The following is a 27,751-nucleotide window of genomic DNA, read 5'->3' as shown; positions in this document are numbered from 1 at the left end:
AAATGGAAAAAAAAAGGGAAGAAAAAGTATAAAAATAAGAAAAAGTAAAACACAAACACACAAATAAATATAAATGTTTTTAATAAAGCACTAACATCTTTAACATATTAAAAAAAAAATTGTGATGACACTGTTCCTTTAAGAACAAGGTTTGACAATGATAAGTTCTACCCATGTGTATCTAATGCTGATATGTATCCATGCTCCTTACTCATTTTAATATTGTGTGATTGAACTTGGTATGCTTGGCTGACTGTACTGCATGATCAGAAGTAGTAACTAGATGTTTAAGAATAATATTCAGATAAGTTTTAGTAATGATACTTAGTTCAACAGATAGAGAGGTCCTATAGGGGAGGACCAAGTCAATGTGAGCTTGAAACTCTGAACAAATAAATACCAAGTCAGGCAGAGTAAAAAGTAAATTTAGATTAAAAAGTTACTATTAAAATACAAACCACACAGCTCTTCAAGGTAGAGTTTGAGAAGCTGCATAATATACCCTCCTGCTACTTTGCCTAAATGGTGAGCAAATAGAATTTTTTCTACCTAAAATGGCAGAAAACACACCATTCTGGAGATGGAAAGGACGGCTAGAGGGGAAATGGAGGAGGCGGTAGTTATTTAATAAAAAATGTTTCCTTGGTGTTTTTTTTTTTCCATTTGCTAACGATTTAGTCAAAGTAGCTCAAAAGTAAATGTCTTTATAATACATGATATTGTAAAGTAATATAATGGGAAATTTTGGCGCATGCCCGTTTTGAGTAAAAATGTTAGCTTTTTGAGACTTTATGCTGTTTTCGCGTCTTTTCAACTAGTAAGTCGGGACCAGCGGGAGAGCAGATCTCCTGCATGACATATTTAATTTACACCTGCGGATATTATAGCTGACATCTATGCTAACTGGTGTAGATGTCAGTTTGAGGAGCACTGACAACCCAAGTTGCGCCATATTTATTCAGAGCTGTGGGCTTCTTGGAGTATGTTCACATTAAATTTTTTATTTTCATCAGAGGTATGCGTCGGGAGAAGTCTCTACGTATACCTCCAATGGAAGGCTGTATAGTCATAGAGTGGGATATATCACCTGAACTCCCCGGGCAAAGCGTTACTTTAAGCACTAGGCTCGGAAAGCCCCTGACGTTAGCAACGCTCTGACTTGGGATTCTGCTCCTAGGGAAGCCCCTGACAACACTGTCCATAAATGGACACTGACGTTAGGAGCTTTAAGATGCCAAAATCCTAGGCCAGAACACTGGCATTGCACTGGCTGGGGATTCCACTCCTGGAGGGAGCCCCTGACGTCACTGTCTGTACATAGACAGTGACATTAGGGGCTTTGTAATGTGAGAATTCCAAGTCGGAGCGTTGGCAGCGCTGTGGCCGGGAATTACGCTTGTAGAGAAAGCCTCTCACTTTACTGTGCATATATGGCTTTAAATATCCATATTTGGCTTTAAACTCTGGAGTCCCCGGCCAGAGCATCGCAAGCACTCACTGGCCGGGAACTCCTGACTTGGGAAAGCCCTTGATGTCACTTTCACTATATGGACAGTGATGTTAGGAGTTTAAAAACCCAGGAATCCATGGCCAGAGTGTCGGCAATGCTCTGGTTAGTGATTACTCTCCTGGAAGGAGCCCCTGATGTCTGTCAATTGTTATGGTAGTAGTCGGATATGATCTTTAATAAATTGAAACCATTTTTTTAAGCTTTAAGAACAAGGTTTGACAATGATAAGTTCTACCCATGTGTATCTAATGCTGATATGTATCCATGCTCCTTACTCATTTTAATATTGTGTGATTGAACTTGGTAACTTGGTATGCTTGGCTGACTGTACTGTATGATCAGAAGTAGTAACTAGATGTTTAAGAATCAGATTCAGATAATTTTTAGTAATGATACTTAGTTCAACAGATAGAGAGGTCCTATAGGGGAGGACCAAGTCAATGTGAGCTTGAAACTCTGAACAAATAAATACCAAGTCAGGCAGAGTAAAAAGTACATTTAGATTAAAAAGTTACTATTAAAATACAAACCACACAGCTCTTCAAGGTAGAGTTTGAGAAGCTGCATAATATACCCTCCTGCTACTTTGCCTAAATAGTGAGCAAATATAAATTTTTCTACCTAAAATGGCAGAAAACACACCATTTTGGAGATGGAAAGGACGGCTAGAGGGGAAATGGAGGAGGCCGTAGTTTTTTAATTACATTTTTTTCCTTGGTGTTTTTTTTTTTCCATTTGCTAACGATTTAGTCAAAGTAGCTCAAAAGTAAATGTCTTTATAATACATGATATTGTAAAGTAATGTAATGGGTAATTTTGGCGCATGCCCGTTTTGAGTAAAAATTTTAGCTTTTTGAGACTTTATGCTGTTTTCGCGTCTTTTCAACTAGTAAGTCGGGACCAGCGGGAGAGCAGATCTCCTGCATGACATATTTAATTTACACCTGCGGATATTATAGCTGACATCTATGCTAACTGGTGTAGATGTCAGTTTGTGCAGCACTGACAACCCAAGTTGCGCCATATTTATTCAGAGCTGTGGGCTTCTTGGAGTATGTTCACATTCAATTTTTTCTTTTCGTCAGAGGTATGCGTCGGGAGAAGTCTCTACGTATACCTCCAACGGAAGGCTGTATAGACATAGAGTGGGATATATCACCTGAACTCCCCGGGCACAGCGTTACTTTAAGCACTAGGCTCGGAAAGCCCCTGACGTTAGCAACGCTCTGACTGGGGATTCTGCTCCTAGGGAAGCCCCTGACAACACTGTCCATAAATGGACACTGACGTTAGGAGCTTTAAGATGCCAAAATCCTAGGCCAGAACACTGGCATTGCACTGGCTGGGGATTCCACTCCTGGAGGGAGCCCCTGACGTCACTGTCTATATATATATTCTGCTCCTGGAGGATCCCTTGATGTTACTGTCTGTACATAGACAGTGACATTAGGGGCTTTGTAATGTGAGAATTCCAAGTCGGAGCGTTGGCAGCGCTGTGGCCGGGAATTACGCTTGTAGAGAAAGCCTCTCACTTTACTGTGCATATATGGCTTTAAATATCCATATTTGGCTTTAAACTCTGGAGTCCCCGGCCAGAGCATCGCAAAGCACTCACTGGCCGGGAACTCCTGACTTGGGAAAGCCCTTGATGTCACTTTCACTATATGGACAGTGATGTTAGGAGTTTAAAAACCCAGGAATCCATGGCCAGAGTGTCGGCAATGCTCTGGTTAGTGATTACTCTCCTGGAAGGAGCCCCTGATGTCTGTCAATTGTTATGGTAGTAGTTGGATATGATCTTTAATGAATTGAAACCATTTTTTTAAGCTTTAAGAACAAGGTTTGACAATGATAAGTTCTACCCATGTGTATCTAATGCTGATATGTATCCATGCTCCTTACTCATTTTAATATTGTGTGATTGAACTTGGTAACTTGGTATGCTTCGCTGACTGTACTGTATGATCAGAAGTAGTAACTATATGTTTAAGAATCAGATTCAGATAAGTTTTAGTAATGATACTTAGTTCAACAGATAGAGAGGTCCTATAGTGGAGAACCAAGTCAATTCGAGCTCGAAATTTTGAACCAAAAAAAACCAGAGTAAAAAGTAAATTTAGATTAAAAACTTACTATTAAAATACAAACCAGACAGCTCTCCAAGGTAGAGTTTGAGAAGCTGCATACTATATTCTAATGCTACTTTGCCTAAATGGTAAGCAAATAGATTTTTTTTTTCTACCTAAAATGGCAGAAAACACACCATTTTGGAGATGGAAAGGATGGCTAGAGGGGAAATGGAGGAGGCCATAGTTTTTTAATTGCTTTTTTTTCCTGGGTGTTTTTTTTATTCCACTTGCTAACAATTTAGGCAAAGTAGCTCAAAAGTAAACATTTTTAAAATCCGTAATTTTGTGAAGTATTGTAATTGGAAATTTTGAGTTTTGAGTAACAATGTTAGCTTTTTGAGACTTTATGCTGTTTTCGCATCTTTTAAATAGTAAGTTGGTACCAGCGGGAGAGGGGACCTCCAGCATGACAGATTTAATATAATTTACACCAGCGAATATTATAGCCGAAATCTATGCTAGCTGGCGTAGGTATCTGTTTGTGGAGCACTGAACACCCAAGGTGCGCCAAATTTGTTCAGAGCTGTGGGCTTCTTAGAGTATGTTCACATTAAGTTTTTTCTTTTCGACTGAGGTATACGTCGGGAGAAGACTGTACGTATACCTCCAACGGAAGGCCTCGACGTATCCCATTGTATACGCATACAGTGGGATATGTCACCTGAATTTCTCGGGCACAGAGCTACTTTAAGCACTAGGCTCGGGAAAGCCCCTGACGTTACTGTCCATATATAGACAGTGATGTTAGGGGCTTAAAAAAAATCAAGAATCCACACCCAGAGCGTTAGCATTGCTCTGGCCTGGGATTCGGCCCCTGGAGGAGCCCCTGACGTTACTGTCCATACATGGACAGTGACTACAGGGGTTTTAAGATGCTGTAATCCTAGTCTAGAACATCGGCAACACTCTGGACAAGGTTTCTGCTCCTGGAGGAAGCCCCTAACGTCACTGTGTATATATGGACAGTGACGTCAGAGGATTTGAGATGCTGGAATCCCTAGCCAGAGCATCGACAATGCTGTGGAAGGAAAAACCGGTTCTTGAGGGAGCCTGTGATGTCACTTTCCATATATGGACAGTGATGTCAGGGGCTTTCAACTATGGAGTCCCCAGCCAGAGCATCGAAAGCCCTCTGGCTGGGGGCCCCTGTCTTGGGAAGGCCCTTGACATCACTGTCCATATATGAGCAGTGATGTTAGGAGCTTAAAAACTCAGAATCCACAGGCAGAACGTTGGCAACGCTCTGGCTGGGAATTCCGCTCCTTGAGGAGACCCTGACAACACTATCCATAAATGGACTGTGAGTTCAGGAGCTTTAAGATGCCAAAATCCTAGGCCAAAACCTCGGCATTGCTCTAGCTGGGCATTCCGCTCCTGGAGGGAGATTCTGATGTCAGGGTCAAAATATGGACAGTGACGTTAGAGGCTTTGAGATGTTGGAATCCCCAAACAGAGCATTGGCAATGCTCTGGCCAGGGATTCTGCTCCTGGAGGAAACCTTGACGTTACATAGATAGTAATATTAAGGGATTTGTAATGCCAGAATTTCAGGCCAGAGCATTGCCAATGCTCTGGCCAGTGATTCCGCTCCTGGAAGGAGCCCTTGACGTCAATGTCCAGATATGGACAGTGATGTTAGGAGCTTTGAGATTCCGGAATCGCCAGCCAAAGCATCGGCAACGCTCTAGCCGGGGATTCTGCTTCTGTAGGATCCCCTGACTTTACTGTCCATGTATCGACAGTGACGTGAGGGGCTTTCTAATGCAAGTGTCCCAGACCAGACCATTGGCAAAGCTGTGGCTGGGGACTCGACTTCTAGAGGGAACCCTTGACGTCATTGTGCATAAAAAGGCGGTAACATCAGAGGCCCCACTGGTACTGGAATCCCCGGCCAGAGTGCTACCGATGCTCTAGGCCGGGGTCCGAATAGTTCAAAGCTTATTTCAGTAGGCTTCGGTTTAAAATTGGCGTATAAAAATGCCAGTCTTTTTTAATTCCACCCATTGGTTATATGCAACAACGGGAGGTGAGGTCCTCTTGCTCGACAGATTTACTATAAGTTACATCAGGCATTGGTGTAAATTACAGCGGAAATCCATGGCAGATTTTTTCTGGCGTCGATTTCAGTTTGTGGAGCCTTGACAGCCAAAGTTGTATCAAATTTATTAAGAGCCACGTCCAGTGTCTTCTGCTTCATCGCATACTGCCCGCCACGTCTGGCGCCACCTGCTGCACCAGCCTCCATCTGTGCTGTAGCCACAGCCACCGTCCGGACTATTTCAGGTACCCAAGCATTACTGTCTGCCATTGACTTTCGCATAGACTGTGACCTTGTCAGCTGCCTCCCCGCTACGGCGGAGCGACCTGGTGGGTCCACATACCCTGTGTTCGTGAAAGTACGCTCAGGCCATGGAACCCGCTGGCCTGCCCAAGACCGCAATCCAGAAGATACAGACAGAGATGCATGACCTATGCACACGTCAGGATCAACTCCTTGAGGCGGTGAATTCTATCCTTGTCCGCCTGGATCGACTCGCTGTTCCACCTCCGGTTCTTCCTCCTGAAGCTGTTGCTGTGCCACTGCCTGTTGCTCCTCCTGTTTGTCCCGGATCCACAGTTCCTCTGCCTCTTCCTCCTCGCTACGACGGCGACCTCAGAGCATGTAGAGGATTTCTCAAACAATGCACGGTGCATTTTAGGCTACGGCCTCATCTCTTCCCCTCCGAGGACTGCAAAATTGCGTTTATTATCTCCCTCCTCACTGGCAAGGCCCTCGCGTGGGCGAACCCAATTTTGGAGCAACAAGGACCTGTATCCGCGGACCTAGCCTTGTTCCTGCAGTCGTTTTGTGCCGTGTTCGAGGAGCCGGGTCGAACATCCTCTGCCGCAGCCACTCTGTTGACCCTCAAGCAAGAAGGCTCCACTGTAGGGGAGTATGCTATCTCCTTCCGTACCCTAGCAGCCGAGCTGGCATGGAACAATGAGGCACTGGTGACGACCTTCTGGCAGGGACTGTCCTCTCACATCAAGGACGAACTGGCAACCTGCGACCTTCCTTCTACCTTGGATGCCCCCATCCTGTTAGCCTCTTCCAGATTATCGATTCCTGTGGCCATCGTCACCGGAGAGACATCACATCCTTCCTCCGCCTATCTTGACTCTGGAGCGGCTTCTAATTTCATCCAGCAGGATCTAGTGGATCGTTTTAGTCTACCCACAGTCCGTCTGGAGAGACCCCTGGCTGTTGCCTCCATGAATGGTCTACCATTGCCTGATCCGATCATGCTCATCACAGAGCCGTTGACACTACGGGTCGGAGCTCTTCACTCAGAACAGATCACCTTCCTGGTACTACCCAAGGCTATCAATCCTATCCTGCTGGGTCTGCCATGGCTCCGTCTACACGCCCCGACACTTGACTGGAGTTCTGGAGAGGTTCTTCAATGGGGTTCCAGATGCCATAGCCATTGCCTGTCACAAGTCCGTCCTGTAATGTTCCTCTACCTCAGTCACTTTCTGGTCTACCATCTCAGTATGCCAGTTTTGCGGATGTCTTTTGCAAACGAGAGGCTGAGACGTTGCCTCTACATCGGAATTATGACTGTCCCATTGAATTGGTTCCCTATGTTCTCTTCCCCGTGGACGAGTATATCCTCTCTCCTTGCCAGAGACTTTATCGATGTCAGCCTATATCAAGGAGAACTTGGAGAGGGGTTTTATTAGAAAATCTTCCTCCCTGGCCGGGGCTGGCTTCTTCTTCGTTAAAAAGAGAGAAGGATCTCTTCGACCCTGCATTGTCTACCGTGGTCTCAATCAGATCACGGTCATGAACAAATACCCGTTGCCACTTATTTCCGAGCTCTTCGATCGCATACGAGGAGCGAAATTTTTTCTAACCTAGATCTGCGGGGGGCTTATAATCTAATCCGGATTCGCCGGGGTGACGAATGGAAGACGGCATTTAACACCCGCGATGGGCACTACGAATACCTAGTGAGGCCCTTCGGACTGTGTAACGCTCCCGCAGTATTTCAGGAGTTCGTTAATGATATCTTCCGAGATCTCCTCTATATGTGTGTTGTAGTTTATCTCGATGATATTTTAATTTTCTCCCCAGATCTGATGACCCATCGGAGGCATGTTCGTCAAGTTCTTTTGCGACTAAGAGAGAATCGCTTGTATGCCAAGTTGGAAAAGTGCACCTTTGAAAAGAGGTCTTTGCCCTTCCTGGGCTACGTCATCTCGGATCAAGGTCTTAAGATGGAGGAAAACGAAAGAATAGAGGATCCATCGCAGTTAGTTAAAATAACATTGTTCCAATTTTATTTGGAGTATTTAAAACAAGATTAGTCCCGAGTGTAATACTTAGAGATAGATAGAAGGTGCCTACGTGTTTCAGACGCACACCGCGTCCTTCCTCATGGTTTTTTGTTAAATGACAGACTATCAGGGGGAGGTTTATATCCGGTTATCTACAGGTGATAATTAAACCTAGTAGCTGCAACTAGTTCAGCAGGGTAATGCTATTGGTTGAGCAAAGCGATGCTATCCAGCATATTGGTTTTTGAACACAAGAGGGCGCACAACTACCTTGAGCAATTTATGAATGGAAGCTATGTATCGTAATGGAGCTGTCCAGCAGAATGGTGCTGAACTGAAACGCCGGTAAAGTGTTATGTTGTTATTCTATAGTAGTTGTCATGTTTATCATATCATGGACACTGAACATGTCCAAAAATGATAGAAATACCAAATGTTCTAGTTGTAGCTTAATGAAATAATATTTAATTTGTAAGGCTGACGTATATAAACCTCTTTAATGCTCACATCGAGAGATTAAAAATATGAATAATAGGCTAAAAAATACAATATTTCAAACCATTTAAAATGAGTTCTGAACTGAGAAGATTACTATAATTAGGTGTTTGGGGCAGACATGAATATTATTTACTTACCCATAAATGTTATAACAGGTGGAAATAATGTACATCGTACAGAATAGTATGACCCGACAAATGCATAAAACCAAACAGATATCACTATAGTAATAGTATTACTTTATTAGCCAAACTTTTAATATTTTCTAGTTTGCTATTAATTATTCTGTAATATTTTTGTTCATTATTTTTGTTCCTTACTCATAATTAGGAAATGATGCACATTGTATAGAACAATATGCCCCGACGAACACAAATAATCATTTAGATGGCATTGTGGTTGTGATATTACTTTACTAGCCAATGTTTTAGCATTCCTAAATTTGTGTTGCTGATTCTGTATTATTTGTATCCATTAGAAGTGGAACATAAGTTATTTTCTAAGGTTAAGTCCATCGGGGATCCTCGTTTTTAGAGTGAATATCCAGTAGGCTTCTCGTGATAAGATTTTGTGTTTTATGTTCCCCCCTCTAGTTGGTATTTTTACTTTCTCTATGGCATAACATTGAAGGCTTGTAGTGGATCTATTATGTTGGGTTATAAAATGTCTTGCAACATTGGAAATGTTTGCAATGTTTGGATTTTTAATATAACCCAGATGTTCCAGTATTCTCACTTTAAATTTACGGCTGGTACATCCTATGTACATGAGATTGCATGTGTTGCACTCTATAATGTAAATTAGTGCTTCACTATTACAGTTGATGTGATTTTGGATTGTGAAATTCTTTACATTATCTGAATCTCTGAAAGTTTTTGTTGGTCTAGCATATGAGCAAACGTTGCAGGGATGTGAGCCGCATCTAAAGAAACCAGCATAATGAAGCCAAGTAGGTTTTAAAGTATTTAGCGGAAGAACAGAGGGAGAGAGAACATCACCTAAAGAGGGAGCTTTTCTGGGTACTACTTGACAACCGTCCTTCAGAATATCTGACAAGATGTCGTCATCCATAAGGATGACTAAGTTTCTTTGAACGATTTTCTTAATAGCATTGAACTGGGTACTGCACTGTAACACCAGGGTGGGTATATTTCGGATGATATTTTTGTTACATTTTGGTTCAAGGAGTAGATTTCTAGGTTTATTCTCTACAATAGAGGATGCTCTTTTTAGGGTCCATTCTGGGTACCCTCTCTTTTGTAGTCTCCTTTGTATTTGTTGTTGTTCCACTTGGTAATTGCTACCGTCACTACAATTTATTTTCGCCCGGTACATCTCACCCACAGGGATTGATGATATGGTCTGTTTGGGATGACTGCTTGTTGCATGCAGGATGGTGTTTCCTGAGATGGGTTTGCGATAGGTTTTAGTGTTAATTATTTCTCCTGATTGGCCTGTGAGTTCTAGATCTAAGAACTGAATAGTGTTTTTTTGGACCAAATGAGTACATTTTAAGTTTAATTGGTTGTCATTCAGATAGTGTATAAAGTTAGGGATGTCTGATATATTACCCTCCCATATAAATAGCAGGTCATCAATGTATTTTGAATACCAATTGATGGATCTGCCAAAGGGATTAGCACTAGAAAAGATGAACAATTCCTCCCACCAGGCCATCACAAGATTTGCCAGAGAGGGGGAGAACTTGGCTCCCATTGATACTCCAGTCAGTTGTAAATAGAATGTACCATCGCATTTAAAAAAATTGTGTGTCATAAGAAAAGTAAGTACCTCAAGTATGAAAGATTGTAATTCATAGCTATAGGCACTGTGTCTGAATAGATGATGTTCTAGTGCCCTCTGAGCTATATGGTGAGGGATACTGGTATAAAGAGAGGTCACGTCACAACTCAACCATGTAAATTCATCTTTCCACTTTTTATCTACAAATGAGCATAAAACATCTCTTGTATCACGTAGATGACCCGGGGTTTTTACTGCTAGAGGTTGTAGCAGGGAGTCTAACCATTCCGAGAGTTTGTCTGTCATTGAACCTATCCCTGACACTATGGGACGCATGGGAGGAGGAACTATACCTTTATGTGTTTTGGGTAATGCGTGCATGATTGGGATAGTAGGGCATTGTACAGTAATATATTCTGATTGTTTTTTGTCAGTACACCACTATTTAGCCCATCACTTATAAGTTTGTCAAGTTTCTTTTGAAACATGGTGGTTAGATTACATGTTAATTTTTTGTATGTGTCTTTGTCTTCCAACAACTTTAAAATTTGACTTTTATACATTTCCCTGTCTAGTACGGTAATGCTACCCCCCTTATCCGACATTTTAATCACAATATCGTTGTTATTTTTCAATGATTGTTTTGCCCTATTAAGAGCTTTAGAGATGTTATAGTCCCTTTTGCAGTGCTTGGACTTCTCAGATAGTTGTTGTAAATCTTTCTCTATTGCCCATTGGAACCTATCCATAGAATCAGTCCTGGATGCCAAAGGGTAGAAACTCTGATTTTTTGTGACAAATACCGTAGAGAGACTGATGTTCCGTACAGGAGGTTGGGAGTCCAAACTTTCTAGACATTGGGTAGTCCTGTGTTCTTCAAATGACAGTGATCTATGATCATGGGAATTGATATTCTGCTCTTGTTGATTAATTTCTTCATTATCCGTTATTACTGATAGTGGGTTATAGAAATGCCTTTTAAATGTAAGATTTCTGACAAACCGGTTGATATCCAAAAGCGTGTTAAAGGTATCAAACGTACGATTGGGGGCAAAATTAAGGCCCAAAGAAAGGACTTTGACTTGGTCTGGAGTTAACTCAGTTGACGAGAGGTTAATCACACTTATGCTGGATAAGGGTTCTTGCGATTTCGTAGGCGGCGGTTCTGTTCCTGATCACTTTGATTTATGTTTCCTGCCGCCCCTCCTTCCTCGTTTTTTGAATTCTTGACCTTGGTAATTGGTTGATATATTTGGGAATAAGAATTCCTGGAGTTATCGCTGTCTGAGGTTCCATTTATCCCCTCAAAAGAGTCTGGTTCAGAGGAGCTGAAACTGACTCTATTCAGACTAGTATTCAATCTCCTCTCTTGTCTGCAGTTTTTAAGAATAGGCTTAATTTTATGTCGTTTGTCTCTTCTGTTCCATTGATATACTTCTTTATTTGAATCGTCTCTAAGATCTCTTTGGAACTTGTTCTTTTTAGTTTCAGCTATAGATTTATTTAGTTTTTCCAAATAAAGAGAGGTACGTTGTTCCAATGAAATGAAAGCAGGTGAGCTGGAAAAGGCATTAATTTGTTCCTTCAGTGAGAAAATATCTGTATCCAATTCTGTCAATTTGGCCTCCTCATGACTGGTTATTAATTCCATTAATTTTATGGAACATTCAGATAGTATAGAATTCCATTGTGTGTTGAACTCTTCAGAATAAACAAACGTAGGACTATTTCTTAGGCGTAAGCCCCTTGGGATCATCTGTTTCGTAATATAATTACGTAGGGTAGTTAGGTCCCACCAGATTTTAACCTCCTGCACTGATAGGTTTCATGCATTTGTCAGGTCATACTATTCTGTACGATGTACATTATTTCCACCTGTTATAACATTTATGGGTAAGAAAATAATATTCATGTCTGCCCCAAACACCTAATTATAGTAATCTTCTCAGTTCAGAATTTATTTTAAATTGTTTGAAATATAGAATTTTTTAGCCTATTATACATATTTTTAATCTCTCAATGTGAGCATTAAAGAGGTTTATATCCGTCAGCCTTACAAATTAAATATTATTTCATTAAGCTACAACTAGAACATTTGGTATTTCCATCATTTTTGGACATGTTCAGTGTCCATGATATGATAAACATGACAACTACTATAGAATAACAACATAACACTTCACCGGCGTTTCAGTTCAGCACCATTCTGCTGGACAGCTCCATTACGATACATAGCTTCCATTCATAAATTGCTCAAGCCAGTTGTGCGCCCTCTTGTGTTCAAAAACCAATATGCTGGATAGCATTACCTTGCTCATCCAATAGCATTACCCTGTTGAACTAGTTGCAGCTACTAGGTTTAATTACCACCTGTAGGTAACCGGATATAAACCTCCCCCTGATAGTCTGTTATTTAACAAAAAGCCATGAGGAAGGACGCGGTGTGCGTCTGAAACGCGTAGGCACCTTCTATCTATCTCTAAGTATTACACTCGGGACTGATCTTGTTTTAATACTCCAAATAAAATTGGAACAATGTTCTATTTTAACTAACTGCGCTGGATCATCTATTCTTTCGGTTTCCTGCATTACAGCCTAATGTCAGCTGTAAGATACTGCTGACATCCGGCGATGATGGCACCGACTCAGCTTCTGAGCCGATGCCATGCATTTGTCGTATGGCTACGGCAAAATGCGGAAAGCACTAGCTTACCATGACATATCCATCCGGCAAATGTCGGGAAGGGGTTATTTGCATTGAGCAGCAATACGTCACCCCTACTGTAACAAAACGACTCCAAAAGACCACATCTTTGAGAAGACCACCCATGGTTTTTCTATGACTTATTATAAATTTTCTTCTATCATATTCAATTTGGCTATTTCATTGAGATAACAACGTTTTAGAAGACGACTTTTCACTAAAGTGTCGGAGGGTCGTTTCATCAACAACATTGGTCATTGATGCAGTAAGTAATACTTTAAACATCCACATTGAGGTTTACACTAAAGACATTTTCTGCGATCACCTGCTAGCAGAAAACGTGTAGATAACTGACAGCAAAGCGACATCTGGTGGCCTTGATGTGTTTTACAGTATGTGATGTACTCTGCCTAGAAGAGCTGGGTTATTGCAGCATTATTAGTAGTAGAATCGGAGTTGGCTGCAAATTACAGTTAAATAGAAGCGTTACCTGTAAACTCAGAGGTGACGTCAATGATTCTCAATAGGAGACACCTGCAAGGAATATTGAGAATATCGGGAAAACTAAGAGCATTTGACAAGGTTGCTTGGATCTTTATTTCGATAGAGAACATTACTCACCCATGATTTATGGTAACACCGCAAATCGCACCCATCTGTGTTGCTGTCAAACCTTGGCCGTAACATTTTAGCCACATCAAATGCTGTCATATGTGGTCTAGTCTTTCAAGATGATAACTACGTATATCCACTTTAGATAGTCAGATGAATGAACAGGTCACTGACTCCCACAAGATCAGCACACTCCTCTCCTGCTGCTTGGATCTGTCCAATGCTCTGATTGGCTACTATCCCCACCCTCTTCCAAACACTGTAAATACTAAAGAAAATAAACAAAAATGTAATTTAAAACTAATGAATGTGTCGCAATCAAAGCACAATACACAGAAATGAGTATAAAAGACATGTTAATAATGATTCCAAAAACAAAATCTTTAATGTTTCATGAAAACAGATCAAACATTTGGACAATTGACATGACATATGGGAGAAAAAATAATTATGAGCAAGTGATTTATTTAATATTTAATTTTAGGAAACATCGGTCGCTTTAAGGTTGTCATGACTACTATCCAACCTTCTGGATGGTCCTGGATTTTGATGCAGAGCCGATCTTATTTCTCTGTCTGCGTCCTATCAGGGCCAAGGATGGAGTTTTCGAATCTGTTCAGTTTTCTCATTGTTGTTTGTGATTTCATGTATTTGCATGTTTCTGATCAAGCTTCTGTATCACCTTGACTGTTTGGACTCTTTGAACTGGTCCTCGACTTTGTCTTTGGATTTTCCCTCTGCTCACAAATTTGGACATTCTGCTCTTGGCTGGTTTTGACCTCTGCAAGTCCTGGTATTCTTCTGTTTTGGGATTTGGACTTTTAGTATTTCCTGGTTGTGAACTCCGCTTGCTGTTTACCCTCTATCTGTCTGGTTTCCGTTCTGGCATTGCCTGCATTGCACCTCCTGTCCAACACCGTATTCCATAAAAGCAACCTGGGTTCTATGCAGCCAAATCCAACCTGCCTTGAGGTGGGCTCTGGTGAAGACCATAGAGTAGCCTTAGACTATGCTGACCAGAGTGGTGATGGACTTGAGGTAGCTAATTTACCTGCACACTTCATCCAGACGGTCTCCAGCTGCCTTTGGGGAATTTATCGTATAGCAATTCCATAAACTTGCACTCTGGGGAATTTCTCAAGTAGTGATTTCTTGACATTTAGTCTCCCTTGGAAAGGGGAGGCCGTCTCAGTGCCAGGATAAATGGAGAGCAGAAGACAAGACACGACTCAAAAAGAAAGGATCCTTCTGTGTGACACCAAGTTTCATTAGAATTCAAGAGAATTACTATCCCCAGAAATGATCCCAACCCTCTCATGTATCATATAGGAAAATATTGTTCAAATCCTAAAGAATAACACGATGCAAACCGCACTCCCACTTACAGTATATATAATATGAAACTCTACATGCAGTGATATATTGTATCTTTTTATTTTATTCGTCACCATACACCATGTAAGAATTTCATATCCGTGTGCATCATAGGAAAGTCGCCATCACAGCGAACAATATTGTGTCCAGTCATGTAGAGAGGGATACGGACACTATGGTGAAGAAAACTACAGGGGCGGCTTTGGATATGTTCTATGCATAGGGAAATTTATGTATCAATTTCTTTAGGTTACAATATCTTTCTCACAGCGCTACTTTAAAGAAGCTCTGTCACCAGATTAAAAATGCCCTGAACAACGTGATCTCGCGAGACCACGCTGTGACGTCACTTCCGCCCACAGGTCCTTCGCCTCTAGGGAGTTCTATATGTTTACCTGCACTGTGTGATGCTGCCTCCTCCGCTGCTGCTGCTGCAGATCCGACGACTGTAACTTCTTATACGCCTGGAGACGATCTATGTTCAGTCTTCAGACGCAGGGATGAAGGATCTGTGGGCGGAAGTGACGTCACAGCATGGTCTCGCGAGATCACGCTGTTCAGTGAAACCAGCTTGGGTGTAATGAAGAGAAGTGTATGATGCTGATTGGTCAGCGTCATACACTCTATTGTAATACACCCTCTCGGTTAAAAGTAAAAAAACGCCCACTCAGGCATTAAGAAACTAATTTGCATAATTGTAATAAAGGTCATAACTTTGCTGAAAAAAGATAGTTTCTCAAAATAAAAACCACTGCTGTTAACTACATTCCAGCGCCCATAAAATTATGTAGGAGATAGGGCATTTTTAATCTGGTGACAGAGCCTCTTTAAGGCCTCCTTCACACACAGAAAATGTCTGTCATTTTAAACTGCACCGAAACGCTTCTAAAAACACCAGCGTTATTAAAATGAAACAAGCGTTTTTTTAAGGCGTTTTTAGTGGCGTGTTTATGTGGTGTCATTTTGTACGTGCTTTGTTTTCTGCCATTTTTGAAGTCCTATAAAGAATCTATAGAAAAAACGCCTGAAAAAAACGCTATACCCAGAGCGTGTGGAAAAAAAATGCCACTGATCACAAAATTGCCTCAAAAACGACACAAACCAGAACGCAGTTGTGTGTAATGCATTTGATATTTTACTACAGACTTTAATGTAACATCTGCCACACTTAATACAGCAAGAAAAAAAAACACAGAAACTGCATTAAAAACACCACAACGAAAAGCACAAAAACGCAGCAAAGCGCTGTGCGTGAATCCAGCCTAAAAAGGGTTGTCTGGGATTTGGGAAAGGAAAACCCCCTGCTCCCCAAAACAAATTTAGGGTGAAGCAAGTAGCGATGACTGGGTAAGGTCTGCAGGAAATGTGCATGTGAGGGCAGGTTCACACCGCAGATGTTTAGGCTGAAAATACGAGGCTGAGATTAAAAGAAGACAGACTCTGAATCCGGACGTTTTTTACAGCTGATATTCCAATCATTTATTGAGCGCATTTTGAGGCGTTTTTTCAGAGAGTTTTTTAAAGTGTCATGGGAAAAGGGAAAAATCAGCTTCTAAAATGCTTCCGAAAGGGACATGTCCCTTCTTTTTTATAAAGCATATTTTTACGTGTTTAATAATTCAGCAGCAAAAAAATATACCTCATATGAGCTGCGCGGTGTATTTCCTATTAATATTAATGGGAAGCGGTTTGCAGGCGCATTTCAAGTGTATTTTGGAGCGTAACACGACCATTTTACGCTCTGACATACGCCTGAAGATGAGCCGTGTGAACACGTCCTTTATATGTAAGCTGGGAATACTCCTTTAAGACCCATTTACACCGATTTTGTATCCCTAATAATTCCCAATATCGGTGGCGGCATCTTCAATTAAAATTACCTCCTGTGACCGCACAATCACCATGACGTAACTGTACATCATGGTGGCCTTATGTAAGACAATCCATGGTGCACAGTTATGTCATGGGGGCTTAAGGGGTTAATGTTATGGCTGAACGGTGTATAATCATCAAGGGCTTAATAATAGGGGTTACAGAGGTAAAAGTCTCTCCGGGGGCTGGTGCCTGAGGGGGCTTAAAAGAAGACACCAATATTATAAATGGTGCACAGTCTATAAAGATAGTCGCCTATTGGTCAGTGTCTGTAGCGTCTCCGGAATAAAGAGAAAACGTTATTTCAAAATGAGCTTGTAATGACGAGACGACCACTTTACAGACAGAAGTGACAGTTTTACACATAATTCCAATTTATATAAGTGACACTAATGATATAATTGTTCTGCAATATGTCCCCTTCTATGTACAGATGTAGAGATCTTTAACTTGACTTTTAATGCATTAAATACACAGCGGCAAGAAACTTTCATTTCACTTTTTCAATGGTTTTCAATGACTTAACCCCTTAAGGATGCAGCCTAGTTTTGGCCTTAAAGGGCAGGTGTCGCGATTTTTTTTTTTTTATATAATATTGCTTTTAGTATGTTATTAAAATTAATTTTATTTATTTGTGTGTTTGTGTTTTACTTTTTTCTAACTTTTACTTCTCTATGGGGGCTGCCATTTTGTTTTTCATCTCTGTATGTGTCGATTAACGACACATACTGAGATGGAATACGGCAGCTACAGTGCATAGGAGTCAATGAACGGGAGCCGTTCCATTGATTCTGCTCTCTGGCTCTCTACTGCGCAGACGCAGGTCAGAGTCACACAGCAGAGAAGCTGTTTGCAGGGAGATAGCAGGCGCCATTATGAAGACCAGCTGCACTGCAGCCCCCACCCCTGACGGGACCCCCCCCCTGTATGAAGGACACATGAAACAACTGTACAGGGAAAGCCCTGAACGGTAAATCTCTCTAGTTGTGCTGAGACTGGGAGGTTCATTAGTCACATTCCCAAACAGTCTCAGCACAACTAGAGAGATTTACCGTTCAGGGGTCTGGGAAAGCTGGGTGACCACCATTACCCCTCCTACTGGAGTGTGAGAGGTTCATTAGTCACATCCCCAAACACTCCAGCAGGAGGGGTAATGGTGGTCACCCAGCTTTCCCAGAAGCAGATATAACCAGGAAAGGGCTGGATAGACGGGCTGAGGGTGCACAGGGTTTTTGGTGACCCCTCTGTCATGTGATTGGACCTAGGTTACCGGTTCATCAGACGGGGTTCATGTGACTATAAATCTGTCCATAACAAGAGACAGTGCACTCAGGAGAAGCCCTGCCCTCATGCCGTAGCTGTGGTTCTGTCTGCAGTGATGGCGCTGGGTGGCTCTGACACCCGCCTCCCCCGTCGGGTCATCTCAGGACAGAAGGGGTGTCCGGATTGGAGACACAGCGCCGCACCTGTCCTCAGGTTGTGTCTGGTATTGCAGTTCACCTCCATTGAAGTGAATAGGACAGAGCTGTAATACCACACACGACCTGAGGACAGGTGCAGCGCCATGTTTTCCTGGACGACCCCTTTAAGACTTTTCCCATGTGTGTGTGTGTGGCAGAGCGGAGTGTACACGGGCACCGCTGATACTTCATAGCCGCTTATCAGCTGTTTTGAAGAATCAGCGGCGAGCACCCCCCCCCACACACACACACACACAAATCCCCCCAAACACGCAAGATCAAGTTTAATCAAGTGTTTTTTTAATGTGTTTTTTTGCACGTAAAATGTGCAAAAAAAAAAACGTATCAAATACACGGCGTGTGAACCGGTCAACTGAAAAGTCATTCACTTCAATTTCATCATTCTAAGGGCTCATTTACACGAGCGTGTTATACGTCCATGCGACGCACGTGATTTTCACGCGCGTCGCAGGGACCTATATTAGTCTATGGGGCCGTGCAGACAGGTGCGTGATTTTCACTGCGTAAAAGTCACGACATGTCCGTTCTTTGAGCGTTTTTCGCGCATCACGCACCCATTGAAGTCAATGGGTGCGTGAAAACCACGCATGTCGCACGGAAGCACTTCCATGGGACGCGCATGATTCGCGCAACTGCAGTGAAAAGGATGAATGAAAACAGAAAAGCACCACGTGCTTTTCTGTTTACAAACATCCAAACAGAGTTTACCAGAGAAACACTACTAAATATGTATTGTCCAGATTCTGCAGTTTTTAGAAATGTCCAACATGTGGCTCTAGTGCGCTCGTGGACTAAAACACAAGCCCCAGAAGCAAAGAAGCACCTAGTGCATTTTGAGGCCTCTTTTTTTATTAGAATATATTTTAGGCAGCATGCCAGGTTTGAAGAGGTGTTGAGGTGCCAAAACAGTAGGAATCCCCCAATAATGACCCCATTTTGGAAACTGCACCCCTCAAGGAATTGATTTATGAGTAATGTGACCATTTAGAGACCATAGTTTCTTCACAGAACTTATTTGAATTGGGCTGGGAATTAAAACAAAATTAATTTTTTCCAATAATATGTAGTTTTGGCTAAAAATGTCTTATTTTAACAAGAAATAAAATACCCCATTCTGTTGCGCAATTTGTCTTGAGTGCGGCAATACCCCATTTGTGGTGATTAACTGCCGTTTGGGCCCATGGGAGGGCTCAGAACGAAAGGACCACCATTTGGCCTACTGGGGATTTTCTGGTGCGAAGTCATGTATGCAGAAGCCCCTGAGTTACCAGTACAGTTGAAACCCGCAAGAAGTGACCCCGTTTTAAAAACTAAACCCTTAAGGCATTCATCTAGAGGTGTAGTGAGCATTTTGATCGGAGACATACACCCCATAAACTGTAATGTGGGTTCTTACGGGTATGGCAATACCCTCAATGTGGATGGTAACAGCTGCCTAGGCACGCAGCAGGGCCCAGAGGGGAAAGATAAGGGGGGATAAGCTGTGCGGAGTGCATCAGGGTAAGTAACATTGGGGTAAATTATAAACCAAGGGATGTATGATACATTTTAAAACACTCTTTCATACAGAGCCCTGGTTTTTTCGGGACACGTGTCACATTGATATATTGTGTCATCCCTTATCCCCCTCTTATAATAGACTTTGCACCTTTTTTGACTTTTTCCCTTCTTGCCAGTTTGGGGAACTTCTCCTGGAAAGTGTTTCCCTGGTACGATACGTGTGGCCTCGCTTCCAGTAGTACTGGGTGCCCCCCCCCTTCCTGGTACCTAAAGATTAGGTTCTTGATAACCACCTCTTGAAATTCCAGAAAAGTTCCCCTCAGGCCTGTTCATTGACGTAGCACGTACACATTGTACAATGCCATCTGTATGATGTGCACGGCCAGCTTCTTATACCACACCGCATGGCGCTGTAGGGCTTCAGGACTTGATATGACAAGTCCACCCCTCGCATCTACCTATTGTAGTCCAGGATGCAGTCTGGTTTGGGGGTCTCTGTACTGGTACCTCGTACAGGTACATGGGTACTGGTGTGACATCTCTATTGTCTTGTACTTGACACACAATATGTTGCTGCTAGATTGTGCCCTGCGCTCACCCCTTTTTGTTTGCCCTGCAGAGTCTTAGGGAGGCCTCTCAGGTTTCTTCTAGCAGTGCCGCATGCCACAGGACTGGAAGCGAGGCAGTTGAAGAGTGGGACGCTGGTATAAAAATTATCCAGGTAGAGGTGGTAACCCTGGTCCAGCAGTGGGTGCACCAAATCCCACACAATTTTTGCATTAACTCTCAGTAAGGGGGGGCATTATGGGGGATGAATACTGGTGTCCTTCCCTTTATATACCCTAAATTTGTAGGTATACCCTGATGCACTCTCGCACAGCTTATACATCTTCACACCATACCTTGCCCTCCTACCCGGCAGGTACTGGTGGAATTGAACACTCCCTTTAAAATCTACCAAGGACTCATCAATAGAAATTCACTTCTCAGGGGTGTATGCTTGGGAAAACCGGGCACTGAAATGGTCTAATAGGGGTCTCCGTTTATACAAACGGTCAAAACTCGGGTCATCTCGGGGTTGGCACGGCTCATTATCAGTATAATGTAAGAAGCGAAGTATTGCCTAATTTATTTATTTTTTTAGGTCCCAGTTCAGTTCTGAAGTTGCTTTGAGGGGCCCATATATTAGAAACCCATATGAAACACCCCATTTTAGAAACTAGACCCCTCAAAGTATTCACAACAGCATTTAGAAAGTTTATGAACCCTTTAGGTGTTTCACAGGAATTTAGAGCAAAGTAGAGGTGAAATTTACATTTTTTTTTTGTCAGAAAATCCTCTTTATACCATTTTTTTATAACACAAAAGGTTTTACCAGAGAAACGCAACTTAATACGTATTACCCAGATTCTGCAGTTTTGAGAAATATCCCACATGTGGCCCTAGTGCGGTAATGACTGAAGCACCGGCCTCCGAAGCAAAGGAGCACCTAGTGGATTATGAGGCCTCTTTTTTATTAGGCACCATGTCCGGTTTGAAGAGGTCTTGTGGTGCCAAAACAGTGGAAAACCCCCAAAAGTGACCCCTTTTTGGAAACTAGACCCCTTGAGGAATTCATTGCAGTTTTCTTGGGGTGCATGTGACTTTTTGATCAGTTTTTATTCTATTTTTAGGTGGCGTGGTGACTAAAAAACAGCAATTCTACTATTGTTTTTTTATTCTATTTTTTTTACAGCGTTCACCGTGCGCTATAAATGGCATATTCACTTTATTCTGCGGGGCGATACGATCACGGCGATACCAGATGTTTATAGTTTTTTTTTATGTCTTATGGCGTTTGCACAATAAAATACTTTTTGTAAAAAATCATTCACTTTTTGTGTTACCTTATTCTAAGAGCCAGAACGTTTTTATTTTTCCATCAATAAAGCCGTGCGAGGACTTATTTTTTGCGTAACGAACTGTAGTTTCGATCAGGACCATTTTTAGGTACATGCGACTTTTTGATCTCTTTTTATTCCTTTTTTTGGGAGGTGAAGTGACCAAACAATTGTGATTGTGGTACGGTTTATTATTATTTTCTTTTACGGCGTTCACCGCGCGGGATAAATAATGAAATAATTTTGTAGTTCAGGCCGTTACGGACGCGGCGATACCAATTACGTATAGTTTGTTTGTTTATATATTTTTATTAATAATAAAGGACTGATAAGGGAAAAAGGGGGATTTTTACTTTTATTACTTTTAAATCTTTTATTTTCTTATTTTTACACATCTTTTTTTAACTTTTTTTTAACTTTATTACTTTGTCCCACTAGGGGACTTGAGGGCAGGAGGCCCTGATCGCTATTCTAATACACTGCACTACATACGTAGTGCAGTGTATTAGAGCTGTGAGCTGTTCACTGACAGCAAGCATAGTGAGTCCTGACTTTGTCAGGACCCAGTAGGCTTCCGTCGATTGCAGAGCCGGACGCCATTGTTTAGTGTCCGGTTGCCATAGTCACCATCGCCAGCCGCTATCGTGTAGCAGGCTGGCAATTGTAGCTTAACCCCTAAAAAGCCGTGATCACTATTGAACACGGCTTTTCAGGGGTTAATCAGCGGGGACACAGCGATCGGTCCCCGCTGTAGGAGCTGCGGCAGCTGCTGTACGAGACAGCAGCTGTCACAGCTCCTGTATGTGTCGGGAGGACGGCCGAAATGGCCGTTACTCCGGCGACGTACTATTCCGTCGCTGAGCGCGAACGTATTGGTTAGCGTGACGGAATAGTACGTCGCTGAGCGCGAAGGGGTTAAAGAGGCTGTGTCACCGCATTCTACGTGGCCTGTCTTCTACATGTGATCGGCGCTCTCATGTAGATCACAGCAGTGTTTTTTTATTTAGAAAAACGATCAATTTTGACCAAGTTATGACCTATTTAAGAAAGTTATTAGCATAAATCTAAATGCCCAACTGGGCATTTTTTTTAGCCTTTGACCAAGTGGGCATGTATCTTCCATGCTTATAAAACAGCAGTCCCATATAACGCCTATATCCAGTGTATACACAGACAGTCTATCCAGGCAGGAGGAGATAACCGATGATGTAACCGATACTGCAGCCACTTATGATGTCACTGATGATGTCATAGACAGTACTAGTCGCTAAGTTCTATGTGCAGCTGGATTCCACTCACTTTGCACTTGATATTTGATCAGTGTGTTTCCTACAGATCACGATTTTTGGGCTTTTTCTCCAATTTTTGGGAATAACATCTGGACCATGACTGTGATTGACTGTGATTGACAGGTAAGATGCAGCATTTTATTATTTATCAGCTATAATATCAGTGTTATTAATTATACATGTTACTGGATACATGAAATATCTACGCTCTAGAATTCTGATATAAGACCAGATTCACACTGGACATTACTGCAGCAATTTATAACCAGCATCTCACCACAACTATCTGATTGTAGAAGGATTTTTTTTTCCTGTGATTGACGGGGTTGTTTTTTGTTTTTTTTTCAAGTTCCAGTAAAATGTTTCTATGAACACAAGTAAAAACTGAACATGTGGATTTTACATTCAGATTTCTGTTTCAATATGTCTTTATTAAACAGTTGAGACATCAGAAATATATGTGTATAACAGTTCTACTCGCAGGTAGAAGTAAATAGTTAGTCTCAAATAATAATTAAATCGTTAATTCCTATAAGTTTTAACATTTTGAGAAAATGGGATTCAAAATAATATGTGTAATAAAAGGTAAATAAAATAAATGTTGTGAAGAACGTATACAGGTCACCATAAAGAAAAAATAATATGTATACAACAGACAACGTATGAGCGCCCCCTAGAAAGGGAGCGGTACGGCATATACAGAATTATTCCAACACATCCAATCTTTACAGAACCGGTCATGTCTTTGTATACTACGGGCATAAATATATTCATATTGATAGTTTGTATTGACTTTTTTAATGATGTCTGTGATGGTCGGGATGTTACATGTTTTCCATCTGAACGCTATAGCTGATGTGGCAGATATCAATATATGACATATTACAATTTGGAATTGTTTGTTTCCCCATTAAAGTTAAAATTTATTATTTCCTAAAAATTACAGCAGTCAGTAATGTGTGAATGGAAATGTGAATTCTCAAGTATTTTCTAGAACAGACATGCCAGGAGAGACGTCAGATCCTCTATAATTTTATATGTATGTTCTGTCCTTTGTATAAAATGTCTTATTTACCTTTTAAAGGGATTTTCCATAACTTTATTATTAATAGTAAATATCACATCGGTGGAGATCTGACTCCTACCACCCCCATGATCAGCTGAGTAAAGGGGCCGCACACCACCCTGGTCAGCCACATGTCCTCTTCATTGTTTACCAGGAAAGCTCCATGCATTTGGTAGTGGCTGTGCTCGGTATTGCAGCTCAGAGAGAACCACCTCTGGAACGGGGCCCCCTAAACCCTGTTCTACCTTTTTGTGTTCCGGCTGATTTCCTACTATGAAGGGGGAAAGCCCCATAGAACTGAATAGTAGTTACCCAAACAGCGTAGCTCGCATGCTATGCTGCTTCCGTAGCTGCCATTCACTACTATGGGAGTTAGAGCAACAGCGTAGTTCAGCGAGCTACGCTGTTTACGTAACTCCGACCATGTAATCTGTAAGTGGCCGGGAGTCAGTGTGAGCACAAAATGCTAGAACAGGGTTTAGGGAGCCCCATTCTAGAGATTGGTGTACAGATGGGACCCGCATTTATCTGACGTTTATTACATATCCTGTGGTTACGTCAAATATGTCGCTCATGGGAAAACTCTAACATACTGTACACGTTTCTTACAGGATGGCGGTGACGGACACCTCTGATATATGTCATATGTTGGTCATCTGTCACCTATAGACGTCAATGTTAAATAGTGTATACGTGTAATGTATAAGTGTAACCTCTGGTAACATGACAACTATTATTGTATCTATCCTGTGATCAGAGGTTTTGTATCTTTTTCTTAGATCTTGTCTGAACAGATCCCTTGATTAGTCCCAGAACTGCTGCTGCCGGGACAGTGTCCTGAATACAGCGCTCAGGTATTGATCTCTCTTTCCTGTAATTTACCTTTCCTGCATATTACTCACACACGTCCCAAATTATCTGGTCAGAAAACAGACGGCACTGTTGTGTATGACTGAAGCCATTCCTCCATGTCACATAGGCAGATAGATCCCTGACACGTGGCGGCAGTCATAGTTATCATGAACACCCTTAGGCTGGGTTCACACGACCTATTTTCAGGCGTAAACGAGGCGTATTATGCCTCGATATACGCCTGAAAATAGGGCTACAATACGTCGGCAAACATCTGCCCATTCATTTGAATGGGTTTGCCGACGTACTGTGCAGACGACCTGTAATTTACGCGTCGTCGTTTGACAGCTGTCAAACGACGACGCGTAAATTGACTGCCTCGGCAAAGAAGTGCAGGACACTTATATACATTATATGCAGGACACTTCTTTGCAACGTAATTTGAGCCGTTCTTCATTGAACTCAATGAAGCACAGCTCAAGATTTACGAGCGTCACAGACGCCTCGCATAATACGAGGAGGAGCTTTTACGGCTAAAACGAGGCAGCTGTTTTCTCCTGAAAACAGTCTGTCATTTCAGCCGTAAAAGCCCCTCGTCGTGTGCACATACCCTAATTCTACTGACACCAAGAAGTTCACCAAACAGTCACATAATCTTACTCCTGGATATAGAGCCGGACATAGAAGACTGGTCCTCATAGCAAAGATCAAACTGGGCCCTCCATTATGGGGCCCAATGTAGCTACTGAGGAGAGCCGGGCGTGATGTTTGTTTACCTCTCCATTCCCCTTCCCATGACCTTTGGGACAATTCTCCACCGCTTTGCTTGCTGCCAATGTAGTTCCTCTGGAGAGCGGAGTCCTGCACAGGTTGTCACCAGCCAGCCGCAAAGAAGAGAGGACCAACTCCATTTCCTGCTATATAGTGACACCAAATCCACTGCTGTCTAAATCTATAACTGTCAAATTGTATTTTCCATGAAGTGTAATCTTATATTATAATATTTTATTACAATTAACCTCCAATCCCAGGGATGATGGATTATCTCTTCTATGTATATAATACTGGTCATATGTTCTGGACTTGTCTGTTCTTATGACGAGTAAATAATTGTATTTCCCATAAAATTATAATGCTGGAGCATCTCCTCTTAGCACTCTGAATTTTTCCATTCCTCTATAATTCCGCCTGGGAATGTTTGAATATGGGGGATACAATATCTCTTGTCTATAGGACGTGTCCCTAAACATTGTGAAACTGTCAGCACACATTGTATTGTATCAGACCATGGCCATTGAGAAAAGGGACGTCACCCAGTTGTCAATTTCTTCTTACATTTCCAGGAGTAATAAAAAAGTAACAGCCCAATGAAGAGCTCTGTGATGGCCTCAGGTCCAGGTGTAGGAGGGGCTGCTCCAAAAATAAGGAGAGCGCCCAACTAATGCCCAGCATATAAAGTAGGAGAGTCCAAGGTAAGTGCCGAATATTTCTTTATCTCTACACACGTTATATCACATATTTACTGGCTGGAAGGTTTATAGCAATAATGGATATTTTCTCCAAGAACCCAATTTCAGTTTTCTCACATTGTCCCTCAGAAAACAAGGTTGCTCTTCCTAATATTCCTCACTTCAATGTTGGGGGTGGTAGATGGAAGAATAGAAAAAAATGTCCTACACAAAATGTAGTGACCGCTTATTACTGACAAGCTACAAACCTGTAATATATTAGGAACAGAGACCAAGAGCCGGGAAACCCGGTGTGGTCAACTATGGCATCCAGACTAAGCTGCCACCCAAACTTATATGTTGTCAGGTAACCCGGTACATGCCCAGAATATTCATTACATGTATCCACATTATATGTGTCCAGAGACACCACAAAAGAGAGAAGAATCAGAAACTCCACAGTTCTCTATAGTTTCCCTTAAGTTCTGGTTTATATAGAGACATAACTATAAGCTCCGGGGCCTTGGTGCCAAATCTATACCAGGTCCTGCCAACTATCATATACCATATATAATCTGCACTCCCACAGACACAATATGCTTTATGTAAGATGGGGTCCTGGGCAACAAGTAAAGTAGGCTCACCCACCCACCCCATCCCACAGGGTCATGTTTCTATACAGTTTTTGATATTTATCTGGTGGTCTAGGGCTGTGAAAGGGTTCAGTGTAAATTCACTGGTGGTTTAAGGCAGTAAAGGGGAATTGTTTTTTCATTGTATGGTGGTCTAGGGCAGTCAAGGGGGTGACAGGTAAAATCAGGATTCCTCCAGGTGATGGCGGCATTGGGGATTTGTTCAGATTGTGACCCCCTTATGCCAGTCATGGACACCAGGGCCTGTACAACCTCTTCACCCCTATAGTTATGTTCCCTGGGTCTACGTTACATTACAAAATGTGTTCAATGTCTGACTCGCCCTGTGATAGATAATGACATGTGTGACAGTAAATATATTATTATACATTATAGATATGGGGTTATTTTATGTATATGCAGTAAACCCATTATGTATATTACAGACATATAAAACATGTGAATATGCGGCCCCAGTGACAGCCGACATGCTAGAAGATCCACCGTATATATGTAAGTATTATAGAAAATAACAACCTATAGAAATTCTATAATGTGATGTCATCCAGAATGTTCCTATAGAGACACATGAGAGGCTGCGGGAACAAATTCCCCAATGTTGTCAATTGGCTGAACATATATTTGTTGATATGATGACCCATACTAAGCTCACATCATAATTTTAACTTTTCGTTCCAGAAAACCTTGGGATCGGCTGCCTGCTGCCAGGGGGACTCTCTGAAGTAATATTTCATCTATATGAGGTATATCCATCTTTAGTTACTATATATAGGGATGGGGATCGTGTAGGTAATGGGTTTCTTTGTATAGTATGAAGATG

The 27,751-nt window shown here is 41.9% G+C and overlaps 1 long non-coding RNA gene across 1 annotated transcript in view; it reads left to right on the top strand.

Moving 5' to 3' along the window:
- The window catches only part of LOC142733344 (uncharacterized), a 176,607-nt gene that overhangs the window by 138,582 nt on the left and 10,274 nt on the right, over positions 1-27,751 (top strand). The window contains exons 2-6 of the long non-coding RNA XR_012880019.1: positions 22,959-23,035; positions 24,758-24,832; positions 26,174-26,302; positions 27,357-27,423; positions 27,610-27,674. This is a non-coding gene — a long non-coding RNA (uncharacterized LOC142733344). The remainder of the gene's footprint in view (positions 1-22,958; positions 23,036-24,757; positions 24,833-26,173; positions 26,303-27,356; positions 27,424-27,609; positions 27,675-27,751) is intronic.

This window comes from Rhinoderma darwinii, unplaced genomic scaffold (genome assembly GCF_050947455.1).
Source record: "Rhinoderma darwinii isolate aRhiDar2 unplaced genomic scaffold, aRhiDar2.hap1 Scaffold_94, whole genome shotgun sequence".
NCBI lineage: Eukaryota > Metazoa > Chordata > Amphibia > Anura > Rhinodermatidae > Rhinoderma > Rhinoderma darwinii.
Note: the sequence above shows the minus strand (reverse complement) of the source record. Positions and strands in the feature narration are given on the sequence as shown.